The 17,632-nt window shown below is 39.4% G+C and overlaps 1 protein-coding gene across 1 annotated transcript in view; it reads right to left on the reverse strand.

The window, feature by feature from the left end:
- The window catches only part of LOC109422535 (semaphorin-5A), a 789,414-nt gene extending 773,442 nt beyond the window's left edge, over positions 1–15,972 (reverse strand). Inside the window, exon 1 of the mRNA XM_062858058.1 lies at positions 14,457–15,972. The gene's annotated coding sequence lies outside the window, so the exon portion shown is untranslated. The remainder of the gene's footprint in view (positions 1–14,456) is intronic.
- Positions 15,973–17,632: the final 1,660 nt, after the last annotated feature.

Here is a 17,632-nt window from a genome sequence, read left to right on the forward strand (position 1 = left end):
TGTTTTGATTTTCACTCGAGACAATAGCGAACGCGATCGATTATGCTGCCATACTCACCCCTACAGGAGCGATGCATGCACAGCAAAGAACAACACAATACTCATCTTTGAGATTTGTTTTTTTAAAAATAATCCTAAAAAGAATCTTGAAGAAATTTCAACATGAAGAGATTCCCACAGATCATAACTGCGTTTAGAAAATAATCCATGGATTTCTTCCAAAATTACTATATGTACACTGTGGTGCATAATTGATCGGACAAACGCCGATTTTCATACAAAATGGCCAAGTTTGAGATGCTGTAACTGTGGTTTGCTTTGATGGATTGAGCTCAATTTTTGACACGGAACTACAAATATGCTGAATTTTGTATATACAAAGTATACAATGTTTTCGTTCACAGGTCTGGGCGTGGCATGGCGTTGAAAAAATTGCAAAAGTGATCGGACAGCGGCACGCGTGTAAATCAAAGGGGTGTACCGCTGTCCAATCACTTTTGCAATATTTTCAACGCCTTGCCACGCCCAGACCTGTGAACGAAAACATTTTATACTTTGTATACACAAAATTCAGCATATTTGTAGTTCCGTGTCAAAAATTGAGCTCAATCCAACAAAGCAAATCATAGTTACAGCATCTTAAACTTGGCCATTTTGTATGAAAATCGGCGTTTGTCCGATCAATTATGCACCACAGTGTATTTGTATTTCTTTTGCAGTTCCCAGGGCATTCTTTCAGAAAATCTCTGAATTTCTTCATAAAATCAGAATTCAGAATATTTCCCTTAAAAAAACAAAAAATATTTGCGTTTATTTAAGTTTATTTAAGTTTTGTCTGGAAGTTTTTTTTAAATTTTTTTCCCATGCATTTTTTCAGAAAAAAAAATCCAGAATTTGCTTCAGCAATACATCTAGAGATTTTTGCGAAAGTTTCTTCAAGGATTCATTCAGAAAATGTTTTATGAATTCCTGCAAAAAATCTTCAAAGAATTTTGTAAAAAATTTCCCAAAAGAAATTCTTTAAAAATATTTTCCGGGAAATCATCATGATATTTTTTTCAAGAATTCTTCAAGCTGTCAAATATGCATCTAGGAATTCCTTAAGCAATTTCTCCAAGTATTTGTTTTCAAGTTCCCGAAGGAATGTCTTAAGGAATTTCTTCATGGATTCCTTTAAACATTCTTGCAATATTTCTTCCAGTGCAGTGGTTCAAGCAAGAATTCATACAAAGATTCTTGCAGAAATGATCACAGAAATTCCTTCGGTAATTGCCTTGAGTATGCCACTTTGTAATTTTCCAGAAATTTCTCCAGAATTTTCTCCAAGTATACTACCGTATGCAGCATAGTTGCCCCATGAAAATAGGGATTCCCATAGAAAATAGGATAACTATGCTGTACACGGCAGCATACCTCAAGAAATTTCTCCACGTATTGTTTCGGTAACCCATTCAGAATTTTCCCAAAAAAATATTTCTCGAAATTTCTCAAGATATTTTAAGAATAATTTTCAGGCGTACATCCATATGTTTCATCTGATATTTTTCCATGAGTTCCTTCAGAACATCGTCCATGAATTTTATTAGGGCTTTCGCCAGGAATGTTTCAGTAGGAATCGACAATCTCAAGAGATTCAACATGGAATCCATTCAAGAATATCTTCAGAGAATCCTTAAGTATTTCCAAGATTTCTTCAGCAGTTTCAGCATAGATTTCTTTGGATATTGTTCTACGGTTTTCTTTTCTGTAGATGAATATTCTCTCGTATTATTGAAAACTTGCAACGACATCTTGGAGTAATGCTAAGCATTTTTTACATGTTTTATTTTTGTTTCAATGATAGGTGTTTTTTTTATTTATATCTTACTAGAAAAAAATCTCCCAGATTGTGAAAAATCTCCCAAATAATGATCTCATGTCTTAAAAGTGAATTCATTTCTATAGGAACGTATGTACCAGTAAATGGGTGCCGAAATTTGAAAACCGTGAGTAATAAGCTTTAATTTTACCATCACATTACACGACTAGAAGAGGTTCTTAAAACTATCATAAAACCAAAATTAAAGCCTTGAAAATCTGATCCAGTGACCTATCGGCCACATGTATCGTTCCGACGTTAACTGTCCACTTTTACTAAATAGACATATGTACGAAAATATTGTAAAAAATACAAATCCGTCGAGCATTAGTAATAGTGCATGATTATCATCAAAATCCTTTTACGCTGATTCACCTCTCCAGATCAAAATACTGTTGAACAGCTAAAAGAGGGAAGAAATGATGATACAATCGCACGTCCATCGAAAGCCGTAACAAAATCTGTGAACAAGCGTTAGACACGAAACTAGTAGGACATCGCAGCTCAGCATACCCAAAGGCTTATAACGGTGAAGACCCTATAAGAAAATATATGAAATCTCCGACAATCGTGCCCCCATTTTGATTGGAGACCTAAGTGTGCTTCTGATAGGTATCAGGAATTAAGTTTTAATTAAACTGCCAGCTATGATTTTGTCTCATTTCAGACAATGCCAACGAACAGTTTCTTTTAACTATGAACACTAGATATGCCAAGTAATGGTACTGTAGCTTTGCGTAACACTGAATCTTTTTTTTTCGAATAGGTTGTATTTTCAATAATGGTGTGTAAAACCTATCATTCCCAAGTAACAATAAATGCTGAACAGTGTATTAGCTGAACATTGATTGGTTGATGATGTCTGTGGCTGAACACAATGATAGTTGAATATTGGTCTGAAGTATGGCTTGTTTAACCTCTTTAATCAGCCATACATGGATGGCTAAATATCAAGATGAATAGAATATTATTCATTTTTTTAAATTTTTATTCGCAAGAGATGAACCAGCCTAGGGCTGAAAATCACTATAATATAGTTATAGTAATAATTATTATTATTCATCTGTGTAACCAGCTTCAAACCCGACACTAACATGCAGAATTAAGCATCTGTTGTGTAACCTTTAATCAAATAATTTTCGACAGCAGACCCACACAATGTTTTCGTAGCGTTCACATAGCTTCTTCAGCCTCAATTCAAGCTTGGTTCAACTTACACTCCCGTTCAGAAGTTTGGGGTCACCCCCTCAAAAACATGTTATTTTTTTAGGCCCATATCTCCGCAATTTGCGTCCGATTTCAAAACCCTAGGTTTCATTCAAAAGATAATAAGTCAAAGAAACTTTGAACATGATTTAAAAGAAACTTTTTCAAAAAAAATTGTATGTAAACTTAACCCAAAGTTGCCAAATTTTCTAAAAAATGAATATAAACTTACGGCAGTGTCGCTGGAAATTGGGTTGACTAAATTTTAAGATGAGAGTGGTAATATGACCCATTTTCTATTAGCTTTCAACTGCTTTTTACAGAACTTAGCTAAAAAATCTAGAAAAAAAGTTATTAAGTAAATTAATCCTTGATGTCATCGGCCAAAAGTTTGGGGTCACTATCGTAAAACATGGAAAAGTGATTCGTTGATATCTTTGTCATCTTTCATTCAATTTTAATTCTTCTTGGCTTATTTGAAACAAAATGAATGATACTTACTGCATAGACATTGAACCACACGTATTTGTTTAAATTTACATACTAAAACTTAACGTAAAGTTGCCTCATTTTTTGAAGCGTGGTAAAATGTGCTAGCTTTACATAACATTTTTATATACAAAAATCGTTAAATACGTTAAGTTAAAGACATCAAACGAAAATTTAGTTAATTATCTTTGAAATGAGCCAAAAAGAATTAATTTCGATTGTTTTACGGCTCTTTCAGTCTATATTAAGCAGCTAAAACGCCTTTCGCATCTACTGTCCTACGTTTCGGTGTGTATTTCACCTTCTTCTGGGAATTAGAGGCTTCACCTTCCCAGAAGAAGGTGAAATACACACCGAAACGTAGGACAGTAGATGCGAAAGGCGTTTTAGCTGCTTAATATAGACTGAAAGAGCCGTAAAACAAGCGAAATACTCGTCAAAACAGTCGTTAGAGCAGTCAGTCAAAAAGAATTAAAATTTAACTATAGATGACGAAGATATCACCAAATCACTTTTCCATGTTTTACGAAAGTGACCCCAAACTTTTGGCCGATACATCATATTGAGGGGTGATCCCAAACTTTCGGTCGATGACATCAAGGATTAATTTACTTAATAACTTTTTTTCTAGATTTTTTTGCTAAGTTCTGTAAAAAGCAGTTGAAAGCTAATAGCAAATGGGTCATATTACCGCTCTCATCTTAAAATTTGGTCGACCCAACTTCCAGCGAACTGCCGTTAGTTTATATTCATTTTTTAGAAAATTTAGCAACTTTGGGTTAAGTTTACATACAAAATTTTTTGAAAAAGTTTTTTTTAAATCATGTTTAAAGTTTCTTTGACTTATTATCTTTTGAATGAAACCTAGGGTTTTGAAATCGGACGCAAATTGGCGGAGATATGGGCCTAAAAAAATGACATGTTTTTGAGGGGGTGACCCCAAACTTTTGAACGGGAGTGTATGTTCTTGATATTTCAGAGCTAACAAGTAATGTTCTCGTTTTCAATTATACGTATGCAATTGGGTATGGTGTAGCTGCGTAATTAAGTGACTATAAAGCAGGAGGTCCGAGTTCCATTAATAATTTTCCCATAGATTAATTTATACATTCCTAAAGATCCTTCTGGTAATAGAAAATCGCAAATGGTAAATAATGCTTATGAAAGTGTTTTTTTAATCAAAATAAATCAATTTTATTGTTTACTTACTAAGCGCATATTAAACTTAAAATTAGCCTTTCAATGAACTTTAAATCAGTTAAAGGTTGAATAAAATCACCAAAATTAGAGGTTTAGAGCTTTTGTTCAAATGCTGCTTTGAAATACTTGAAAAACCGTTTGTACAGCATCAAATTGTTACCTGGGGTGTTACCTCCTTTGACGGTACATTCTCGTCTAAAACAATATCCATCGGCCGGGAGCAATAACGAGCGCACCAGTGTTCACGATTATTATTACTGTGCGTTCAGCTCTACACGAGTGTTTATGACGTTTTCCATTTATTGTGGAATCGGCGCTGTTTGCCGCACGCGTCTATAGCCATCGTTGCTAGCTGTAATAACGCCAGAGCAAACCTTCGACTTTGAATGATTAAGAACCTCATTTTCTTATCGGCTCACCCGTTCACCCGTTTCGAGTGGTTCCCTTGATGCGGTTGTAGTAATACAGAGGGCAGTGCGTACGTATGTCGCTACATCTTAGAGTGGGTCGATCACCGGTATCGAGGTTTTACATCAAAATAACATTTTGATAACCAATCAGTCTTGCAGAGGTTTTAAGAATCACCATAAAACCAAACACTTTTTATTTTAGTTTAATGACGGTTGTAAGGACCTTTTCACATCTAAAAATTCCTGATATTCCTTCAATATACTCTCAAACTCAATCAAAGCTTCCCCCCGTATTTCGCGTAAATTGAGGTTTTATTGTGGTTGAAAGTAGTGATCATCTATTAGGCCTGCAACTCAGTTTCTCACCCTCACCCAATATAGAATAGACAAAAAACTCATAATTAAAGTTTTCTTTTCACAGTCAAATATGGCCCACCCTAGTGCAGTTGTGTACGAGTTCCCGCTAGATTACGACCGACGACGACTATATGTACGCCGCCAATACGAAAGAGTCAAGGCGATGATGATGATGGTACTGCTGCCAGTTTACGGAAGCCTTTTTACCTCCGCATTAAACGCAGAGATAGGGCGCAGGACCAACCCTATGAATCCCTTGAACGAAAAAGATGAGTGGAAGGGAGGTAGGCGAAATCAGTGAATATTGTAAATAACTGTTGGGCTCATAATTATAACAAACGAGCTCGATGGCGAGAATGCACAGTTTGGTTGGGGCTTTTGTTCTACCTACAGATAGATTGTTGAGGGGTATTGCGAAGGGTAAGGGATGAATCCCAAGAAAAAGGTCATCGCCGTAGCAGTCATCGATGCACTTGCGTTTGTTGTCGTGACACGCAGCTCAAGTACTCAATATGAATTGATTACGAAGTTCTGACCGTTGAAAGGAAATAACACCGCGGAGTCTCCACTTAGCCTAGTGGTTAAAGCTATGGATTGCCAATCCAGAGACGGCGGGTTCGATTCCCGTTCCGGCCGGGAATAGTTTCCGACTCGCTGGTTTTAGTGTAACATTGTACTTGTCTCATAATATACCAATTCATGCAATGGCAGGCAAAGGAAGTCCTTCAATTAATAACTGTGGAAGTGCCTGAAGAACACTAAGTTGAAGTAAGGCAGGCCAATTTACAGTGGGAACGTAGAGCCATGCAGAAGAAGAAGAACACCGCTGTGGACGACAGCATATTAGTTAACAAGAATAGCTTGAATAGATGCAAAACTTAAAAGGACAAAGGGAAAAATAAATGAACAAACGGAGGGCCGATATAGCCGAAGCGGTAAAACAATGTTGTTGGTGAATAGGTGCGATTCCCGGTCGATCCAGGAGCTTTTAGAAATGGCAATTTTCTTGGATTCCTTGAGGTTAGAGTAGGTACCTCCCTGACTGCCACACTGTGAATCCAAATGCAAAAATGGTCCAGTCTATGTCCCAGTGGGGATGTTGCACCAACAAGAAGTGGTTGGATTAGCTGAATCTATAGAATCTGCCGTAGTATGAATCCGACAACGACGACGACGATGACCGTGACCGGGCAGACCTGTTGCTTCGTAGACATCCACTGCAATACAGTCATTCAGCCGATATTGTAGAAGATGAAGGAGGAAAAAGAGGCGCATTGCCAATAGAAAGAGATGATGAAGGAGACGAGCAATGCGAAGTGCAAGGGGAGTATTCTGCCAATAAAGGGTAACTGCCGACGATCGCGCGCACGCGGAAATTAATCGATTGGTTGGTTGGTTAATAAGTTTCTTCGATGATTAATTTCTGTAGGAACGCTCTTTGGCGGCAGCGGTGGCGGCGCTGGAGCTGGTGCGGTGGAAAGGAGCCGAACAAGAATGTAGTGAATCTTTGCAAGGGACGAGCGCGAGGTATTTAGCGAGTAAATTATGATAGCGTGCAATTGATTTGTTCTTGCTTGGTTCTTCAATAGTTTCATAATTAGCTGCACGATCCTACTTAACTAACTAGGAATATCGGCTGGAGGTCGGAAAAATGTTGAAACGATTACATCAAGGTGAAGGGAGCAGGTCTTGTTAGAGGGATTGCCTTATTGCGGAGTTTTCTGGATCTGAATAATGGTAAGATTCTATTTATCTACTGATCAAAAATGACAGTTCAAAGTTAACAGCATTAACCTTCTGTAACTCGCGCGGTTGGCCACCACCGCCAGACACCACGCGAATGCTGAGTACAAATAGTGAGATTTTTTCAACGTGTTATACAAAATACAACAGCGTGATCGCTCAAGGGTTAAAAATGATGGAACAATCCATAAAAATATCAAAAAAAGCATAGAAAGAGGGACACTTGTGCATAAATTGAGATAGAGTTTTGTGAAGCGAACCTGGTGTGGTGGTTAGAACACAAGACCATCACGCCAAGGACCTGGGATCGAATCCCACCCCCGACATACTCACATAATGTGGGTCTTCCTACGGAAGGAAAGTAAAGCATGGGTCCCGAGATGAAGTAGTCTAGAGTAAAAATCTCGTTAATACAGGCAAAAAAGATAGAGTTTTAATAAGAGAATCTAGTTCGCGAGAACAGGTCTTGCTCCTGGGAATTTAAAGTGGAGCCAAGGGGGTTTCCAGAAAGTTCCCAGAGAACCCGAAAAAGGGGGATTCAAAGGGGTTTCAGGGGCGCCTAGGAGGCACATGTCTATGCTGAAAGGGTCGTTTTTTTTTTCAAGAGCGTCCCATCAGGTTTCGTTGGCGTTTTAATAGGATTACGGGGAATTCAGGCCATTTCAATAGCATAAGTAAATTTCAGGGACGTTTCAAGGGGCTTTAAGGGTAATTCAAGAGTTCACAGAAGCCTTTAAGGTGATTTCAGGGGCGTTTTAAGGCATTTCAAAGCCATTTCAGAGAGTTTCAGGAATGTTTTAAGGGCGTTCTTAGAGGTTGTAGGAGCGAATGACAGCATTTTAGAGTCTTAAAAAAAAAATCCCCCTTGAACTCTCTCGGACCCCATGTTACACACCTGAAAACCCCCGAAACCTCCGAAAACACCTTCCTAACGTTTCTGAAACCCGCAGAAAATGCTCTAAAGTTTCCTGAATTGACTCCGAGATCCCCCTGAAATACTCGCACCCCCGCATCTAAGATCACCCGAAACCTCCAAAAATACATGCCTTACGCATCTGAAACTCGTAGAAGCTCCTCTTAAACTTCCTAGAATGCTTCTGAAATCCCTCCAAAACTCCTTCGGACCCCATGTAGCGCATCTGAGACCCTCCGAAACCCCCGAAATGTATCTGTAACGCCGAAACCCGTCGAAAATCCTCTGAAACTCTCTGCATTGCACAGAAAAAAATATTCATGTAAAATTCAGCGAGAAATCATGCACATAAAGGGAATGCTAGAGTTATTGGAGTTTTACATGAGATATAATGTAAAATTACTTAACCATCGTGTAAATTTCCGCCAACCATCGCGTAAACTATCATAGATTCCAACCGGTTACGTGACTATTAGCGGGAATTTACACGATTGTAACGTAATTTTACATGATATCTCATGTTAATATGCACTAACTCTAGCATTCCCTTTATGTGCATGATTTCTCGCTGAATTTTACATGAATATTTTTTTGTGTGTGATTTCTAAAACTCTCGGATATCCAAAAACCCCTCTGAGATCTCCTGGTACCCCACTAAAACCCCTTGGGACCCCCTGAAACACCCCTGCAACCTTTCTTTGCTCTTACCTACAAAAACCTCCTGACTGCCGTTGCAGTAGTTAACATCCCAAGTAAAATTTTTTAGCCAATTATACTAAATAGAATAAAAGAAAATCTTTATACCACCATAAAACCAAAATAAAGTGTATAAAGTTTTATGACAGTTTCAAGTCCGTGCACAAGGGTGGAGGAGGGGGTGGTTAACCCCCCCCCCTGCCCCCCATTACCGACGCTCCATACACTAAGCACCCCTCCGCCTATTGCCGAAATTGGGAAATATCCCTCCTTTGGCGCACTTCTGTGCACGGGCCTGGACAGTTTTAAAAACCTCTACAAGACTAATTGGTCATCAAAATGTTACTTGAAATCATTATAACATTTTTGTATGCACAGTGTTGATTCTGTGAAGCTCCTCCGCAGCGGAGGCTCCGCTGAAAGCGGTTTTAGTGTATTATAAATTTATTTGATCAAAACCGGTAATTCGTAAAAATGGCATTATAAATACCAGCATTCCAAACGGAAACGAAGGAACAAATCTTCACGAGAGCAATATGAACAACGTTAAGTAAAATTATGAGTTAACTATAAACTTTAATTATTTTTTACGACTTTTAGCACATTTTGCTTGCACAGTTTACATTTTACAGTTTTCAACAGACGTCGACAAGAGGAACGCGGTTTCGAGATATTAACAAAGAAGAATATGTTTCCTTCCTTCCGGAAGGCTTTCCTGCACGAGGCTCCTGCACAGATTCCTCTTGAAGTTACTCCTAGAATACTTTAAGGAATTCGCGAAGAACTTTTCTATGCAGTCAACTGGAACTTCTCCAGGTTTCCCCACGAAGTTCCCTTTGAGATTCCTCTAAGTTATTTCTTGGAAATCGATGGGATTTTTTCGGAAAAAAAAACTTCTATTTCTTTGGATTAACTCAGAAGCTCCCTTTAAACTTCCTTCTGGATTGTATTCAGGAATTTTCAGGCATTCCACCAAGAATCAGAATTCTTTGAGAAAACCATTCTGGCATTTAATTTTATTGAAATTATTCCAAGAGCTGATTTTAAAATTTTCCCACCGAAATTCCTACAGGAGATGCTCTGATTCATCTGATGGGATAGTAGTATGGGATTTTTTTTTCAAGATTGTTTTCTGAAAACCGTCCGAAAATACTTTCTGAAATTTATTCAGGAGTTCCTTCTGGGGTTTCGCCAGAATTTATTTTTGGGTTTCTTTCAATTTTTTCTAGGATTTCATCAGGAGTGTCTATATGAATTCTTCAAATAATTAACTGATATTTTTTCCAGAAATACTACATGTTCTAGTCGATATTTGTGTAGAAGGAGTTTCTCATGTAACTTACAGTACCGGACGTAAAGTACGCATTGGCTGTTTTTCATACTCATGACTCGTGTTTCGGGAGTCAAATCTCAGCTTACAGTACACCGATTGATCTAGAATTGCATCCGACCATTTGCAATAACTAGATATTTGATCAGTGAAAAAGAAAACATTTCTGAGCAAAAGTTTTTAAAATATCACAAAATTCCCATTTATGTAAAAATTGCAATTTTTCAATTATTTTGAAAATAAATTGTTTGAAATAAATGGTTTGTTCAGAAAAATTGAGTGTTTCGTTAGCCTTATCAATTTGCAGAACAATATTCACTTAAAAGTGAAAATTTTGAAATTATTCCAAAATTAAAATTTCTATATTGTTTTTTAAAAATGCGAGTTTTGCGAAATTTCAAAAAAGTTTTTCTCAGAAATATGTATTTTATTTTTTCACAGATATAATTTCATGTTATTACGAATGTCCAGACAAAACTTGAGATCAACCGGTGCTCTTATAGTTGAGATTCGACACTCCAGTCAATGCGCACTTTATTTCGTCCAGAACTGTAAGTTTTGAATACTTCCAACAGATTTTTCTGGATTCCATCCTTATTCATTTATGAGATTTCTCCAGGATTTCTTACTGCGTTTCATTCCAAGAGGAATCCTCCATGAGTTTATTCTAGAAATCCTCCAGGAGTTCCTTCTGCAAATCTTCCAGAAACATTTTCTGGAAGCCGTCCTGGTGCCCTGGAAGCGGCTATTTCTGGTAATCCTCCAGAAATTCCTTCTGAAATTTCTCCAGGGATTCCTTATGCAAATCTTTCAGAATCATATTGAATTCCTTCTAGAAGAAATCCTGCAGGAATCCATCCAAGAAATCCTTCAAGAGTTCGTAGTGGAAAACCGTCAAGATTGATGGGATTCCTTTAGAAGCTTCTTCTAGGAATCTTTCAGGAGTTCTTTGAGAAATCCATAGATAGAATTTCTGGATCCTAGACTAAACTCCTGGATTCCCTAAAGGAAATTTTGAAGTATTTCCTGGAGAGAATCTCAGAAGAAATCCACTCCAGAATCAGCAGGAAGGATGGCAAACAAGGTAGAATACCTACATACCAAATTTTTTGAAACGCATCCAGCACAAAAAAATCAGCAAAATAAATTGCTGAATTTCAGCACAACGTTGCTGATCAACTGTCAAAATTACTGGATGGTTCAGCAAGTTGAAAAATAATTGCTGATATTCAGTAAACTCGCATTGCTGAATGAAATCAGCACAAAAAAATCAGCAAAGTTTGCTGAATACCAGTAAACAAAATTTGCAGCGTATCAGGAGTTACAGAAGGAATCCATGCATTTTAAAAAATACTTCAGAAAGTTTCGTTGAAGAAATTTCAGAAGCAATTATTCGAAAAATCGGAAGAAAATTCTAAATGAATTTCTAAAAAAAACAGGAATATTTCAAGAATTTATAGATGGCTTTACAGAAGAAATCCCAGGAAGAATAACTGAGGAAACAGTTGGAAACCTCTGTTGGAATTCCTAACAAAATCTCTTGATATATTTTTGGGAAACAAAATTCTGGAGAAATCCCCAATTAAAAATCCTAAACATTTTTATAATGCATTCCTGGAGGAAACCATAGAGAAATTCTTAGAGGTACGCTTGGAGGGAATTCTAGAGGGACTTATGGGAAAATACATAGAAGAATACCCAGCGGAATTTCTGATGAAATCTTTGTGTAAACTTCTGCATGAATCTCTGCAGGAAGGTCTTCCCACCTTTTCTTAAGAATCTGTAGAAAAAAAATCTGAGGGAATCCTAAAGAAATTTCAGGAAGATTTTCTGATAGAAGTTCAGATTTTCAAAAAAAAATCCCTGGGGCAATATATGCAAACCCCGAAGTAAATTTTAAAATAAATACTTTGAAGATGACTTGAGAGATGCTTAAAGGAATATCGGAAGGATTTCTCGGAAAAAAAATCTAGAAAAATCCCGAAAAACGGGGTAAATCTCTGTAGGTTTTTCTAAAGGAATTTCTGGAGGAATTTCTGCAAAAACTCATACTCAACTTTCTTACACAACTTTTTGTGAAACTTTTGGAGGAATTCCTAGTGAAATTTCTTGAGATATAGGAAGTTGCTGTGGAAATTTTTAGTGAAATCCTTGAAAGACTTTCTAAAGCAACTTCATTACTAATTTTTGAAGGTACTTTTGAAACGTTTTCTGAAGAACTATGAAATAGTTTCTGAAGAAATCTCTGAAAGTTTTATTACAGATATCTCTGAAGAAGTTTCTGAATAAATGACTTATGAAATTTCTGAAGGAATCTATGAACGAATGTTTGAAAGAATTCCTGGAGGAATTTCTGCTCAAGTTCACGAATATTTTTTTTGGAAAAAAAAATGTGGGAATTTCAAGAGTGAAGCATGCAAGATGTTTTGCAATAATTCTTCTATTCCATAGGAAGAAATCCATGAAGAAAGTTTCCGAATGAAGCTATGGAGGGTTTTCTGAAAGTATTGTGAGGGAATTTTTGGAGGAATACACGGACAAATTTCCGGAAAATTTGTTTAGAAAGACTTTTGAGAAGAATTTCTGAAGAAATGTTTGGTAGATTTCACCCTTTAACAATGTAAATCAAAAAGAAAGATTTTGTGACCAACAGATCACGTTCACAAAACATCATTGCACTCATCTAAACTCCACATTTTGCTCAAATTATGATAGAAATAAATCATTTTCCTTAAAATTTCGGCTTGTTTGCACCCTTTTTCGCCATAGTGTACCAGTTATGGCTAATTCCATAAGGAATGCATGCAATTTGTGCGAAAAGGAACCGAAGTTAAAAAATGTATCCATAACTGGTACAGGATTCCTATCATTGGCACACGCTGTAATAAATACTAAAAGTAGTTTTGGCTCCGTTTCTATATTTTTCCTGTAAAGTATGTAAAAACTAAGCTATCATTTTGCATATTGATGACATTCGTTGGTCTTTTCGTTATTTGTGTACAATTTAAAGTTTTTCGACTACGCAGTCTTTAGTCGCTTGGTGGGCGTCTTCCTCAGGGGGTAAATACTTGGGTCGTTATTTGTCTAATGTTTTGTCTAACTATAACTGTCGGGTATGTTAAATTTTGGTACATGACTTTAAAATCTTTCACTTTTTCCTCGCACAACTTGTAACACTGGCAATGGCGCAGCTGAGAAAAATTGCGCCATTGCCAGTGTTACAAGTTGTGCGGGGAAAAAGTGAAAGATTTTAAAGTCATGTACCAAAATTCAAGATACCCGACAGTTATAGTTAGACAAAACATTAGACAAATAAGGACACAAGTATTTACCCCCTGAGGAAGACGCCCACCAAGCGTCGAAACGTTGGGATAATAACAAACGTCGTTAGTTACTAAAGACTGCGTAGCCGAAAAACTTTAAATTATTCCTGCAGTCGTTCAATTACCAGTTTGTGTACATTTATTTTTCCTTAGGTGCTGCCGTAATTGGTACAGGCACCCTAGTTCAGAATCGGTTAGCTCTTGATGTCCTGATCGACCTTGTCGAAGACGAAATTCTGAAATTATTCTATGTGAATCAGACTTGATCCTCAAGATACAAAAATTCAGAATTTTTAGAGCCCACTCGCGCCACCTAGCGGACAAACCTACAACCAACTAGTTCACTGTCGGATAGCTGTTGATGTCTTGATCAACTTTGCTGAAGACAAATATTTTTCTGTGTAATTGGATTTTCAAGATACGAGCGCGACGGTATTGGCAACGGCTGTTGACGAAACACCTATCAAAGCACAATGTTTCATGATCACTAGCGCCACCTACTGGAGCGAAAACGTACTAAATTACGTACTATCGGAGAGTCCTTGATCTCCTCAACAACTTTGCTGAAGAAACCATTCTTCCAAAATGCTTCATTTCTCCGCAGTTATCGCAAAAGTTACTGATCTATAAATAGATCACTGGGCGTAAATGGGTTAAATAAAGTTTATTTATCAAATAATAATACGAACACAAACCCGGTGAGATTATTATTATTGGCTCTTTATTATGGGGATTTTCAGCCCGAGGCTGGTTCATCCCCGCCGGTGAGAAAAGGATCATATGTATACCAAAACATTGGATGTACAGACAGACTTGAAATGAATAATTTAGATTTTTGCACACATTCCTGCATTTTTAACAAAGCTTCTTCAATACTCCGAAATCTCCATTCGAATCCATTTTCCATGTGCGTCAAATTTCCATAACTTACTTCCAATTTACTGCTGAAACGCGTCGCCGGTTCCAGTAATATTCCTCGATCCTCTCAGGCACGTACAACCCATTCAAATGCACCAACGAGAAGCAAAGAAACGGTCAGTTTCCATTCCAGCGCGCCAATTCTTCTTCTGATCCTCGTCAGTCGGATCGGAACGAATGTTTTGTTTGTTTTAAAATTTAGTCACGTCCTCCGTCCTTTCTGGTCCGGGGTGTTCTCCTGTCCAGTTCAGAACATCCAGCAAACGAGGATCGATGAGGAGCAGCCGCTCTCCACCACGTTGTTGCTCACCTACAACAATCGAAAACAAACGAAACGGCTTGTACTCAACAGCAACGACTACCAAAAAAAATCGAAATCTCAAACAACTTTTCACTGTCGCCGTTCGGCTTCGCACATGAATTCGAATCACTCCGCGCACATTCGATATGCTCGATTTTTTTTCTCTTGACGAGGCTAACAAATTGCCTCTTATTCTTGTTTGGAAACCACAACTACTGCGCGGAGCACTATCAAGATAGCCGCATTAACAATGAATGTTGGCACTTATGCTGCTCCGGCTGGGCGAGTTAACACACAACAACGGACGAACACTCGATAACTGATGACCGGTTTGTTTGGGTTAGCCGAATCGCTTATGACTTTTTATTTTCTGTAAACACAGCGAAATTCGTCTCCCGATCGATTTCCGTTGGTCTTCGCTAAAGTAAACAGCTTGTTGGGCACTTCACCGATTTATGTATACTTTGTATGATTGTTACACTTTTCCACTGCTTCAGAGCACCTTCGATTTCAAAACTTCCGTTTGTACTTCGTTATCACCTTATCATCTCTTATCACCATTGCATCACACCCATGCCTCCGTTATCGCTCTCTTTGCTTCGTTCTTCGTCCACTCGTCGATACCGATATCCAACAACGCTTGCCTATGACGACGTGAATCTCTCCTGGTGAGATTATTCAAAAATATCTTTCCACTACGGCGTAGACGACGACGGGCCCAAAGATTTTAAAATTAGTCCACATCTGGACAACGCAGCGCACGGACCGTCTCATATACGAGGCAGACGACAATAGTAAAACACATCAAACTGCACTTCAGTCGACAATTCGCTCCTCGCAGGAATCAGCAATTCACACCCCACCGGAGCGCACCGGTTTGATGAGTTTAGCGTTTTTGTCGCGCGCGAATTACAATCGCGCAAGCACACTGAACTTTTGGTAACCCATGCACCTCGCGCACACACGACGACCTGCTGTCGGTTTATCGAATCCGGTCAAATGCAAACACTGCACTTCTGCACGTATATTACTTCTGGTGGTCTGTTTTTGTCCGATTGCATTTATTATTGTTGAACGATGCAAAGTTACGAATCAAATAAATCGCACGCGCGCACGTCCGAATATTCCACCGAAAAAGCTTAACAAAACCGATCGCTTCCCTTGACGCGTATGGACTAAGCAGAGCTCTCAACGCCGCAGAGAGTAAGCTTCAACTGACGCTCCAGCGAACGACGAGAGCTTACGCCCGCGACCGCGAACCTTCGTGTCGGTCGCTCTCTCTTCGGTCCGGCTCTCTTCCCAATGCTCTCAGTAAACCGAAAATGCATCGCCTGCATGCAATTGCGAGAGAATGCACCGGTGTTTTGGTTTGGGCTCTCCTTTGGTCTCTGTTTCTTGTCGTCGTTGTCCGTAGAACAACTCGGTTCGTGGAAGCACATGTGGCTTGATTACCATCCATCACCACCACTACTTGGGTTCTCTTGCAATTGAGTCAGTTGAGGAGGCGGAATGGCGAGGTAAGTAGGGTCTCGAGCAGGTAGAAAGGTAAATGTTGTGGCTGGCGACAGGCGAGGCGTATACAACACAGAACACTCTTCGACGTTGATGATGACGATGATGATGCTTGCTGGGCACGGTGATGTGCTCGCTTGCCCAATGACGATGATGATGGAAGTACAATGACCGGTAGAATAATGCTGATTAGTGCGAGATTTGGTCGCGGGCAGGGTTGGCAGATGAATCAAACAAATAAACGTAGGAATTATTATTAATCATTGCCTATTTTGTAACGTTTTCAGAAAACTTCAAAGCTTGTCGGTAGAGGTGGTGGATGGAGTGTGATTGATAACAGCCATCTACTTCAGACTTTGAAAGTCAATGACGGAAGCCAAGGAAAAAAATGAAAACTACGGCAGCGGCTGAACCCGTGAAGTCAAAGGTTCCGAAGTCTACTCAGCTTTCGCGGGTAGACCCAAAAGTGTTTCGAATGCTATTGCTTACGACAACCAATCACAGAAGCGTGTGAAGCAGCGTTCAGCCGAAGGTTGGTAGTAAAGCCGGCTCTGGCGTGGTGGAACTTCTTTCCCGAGCGTTTCGTGGGATTTAAACATGAAATCATCAAACAACAAGAATCAGACTTCAGGCGAGAGTTCAGGTGTAGGTAGTAGTGGTGCGGTCAACCCCTTCGCAAGGAGCGGGTTGAAGAAGTCTCCGGCAAGGAGAAGCGAGGAGTTGGGCGCGGGAAGCTGCGTACGCAGCTCAAGCGTGGGAGCTCCAGTCCACTCCCCTGTAAGCCAGCCGGTGAAGATAATGGATGGAGCGTGGCTGCTGAGGGCCGTCAGCCAAGAAATGAAAGGACTGCCCACAGCTGCGCAGCAGCTTGGCGAAATCATCGATTTAGCGTCCACCAAGTCGAACATGAGCAAGGACTGAAAACGGCGTTGTATCGACTTCGGGTGTCGAAGGATGTAGCCAAGCAGGAACACGCGATACTCGCGATGTTGACTGCAGCAGCGGCGGAACCTGTGAAGGAGAATGTGTCGAAGTTTATCCAAACGGAGGCCTTCGCTTTCGCAGGTAGTCTAAGTAAGGTGGCGGATGCGAATGCTCGCGACAAGCACTCGCAGAAGCGGGCGAGGCAGCCGTCAGGTGAGAAGCTGTCTAATAGGCGTATAATAACCCCGAAGGTCGGCAGCAATGCCGGTAAGTCGGACCCCAGCCAAGGTTCCCGGAAAGCTGGGAAGGGGAGGCCTGAAAAGGCTGGTCAGTCCCGGAATGATGGGAGCAAAGACTTACGACGCGACCGTTGGTGGGCCCTCAGCAGCCGCAGAGTAGGGCGAACCCAGGGGAGGACCCTCCTTGGACTAAGCTGAGGCGGAGGAAGAGGA

This window comes from Aedes albopictus, chromosome 3, assembly GCF_035046485.1.
Source record: "Aedes albopictus strain Foshan chromosome 3, AalbF5, whole genome shotgun sequence".
NCBI lineage: Eukaryota > Metazoa > Arthropoda > Insecta > Diptera > Culicidae > Aedes > Aedes albopictus.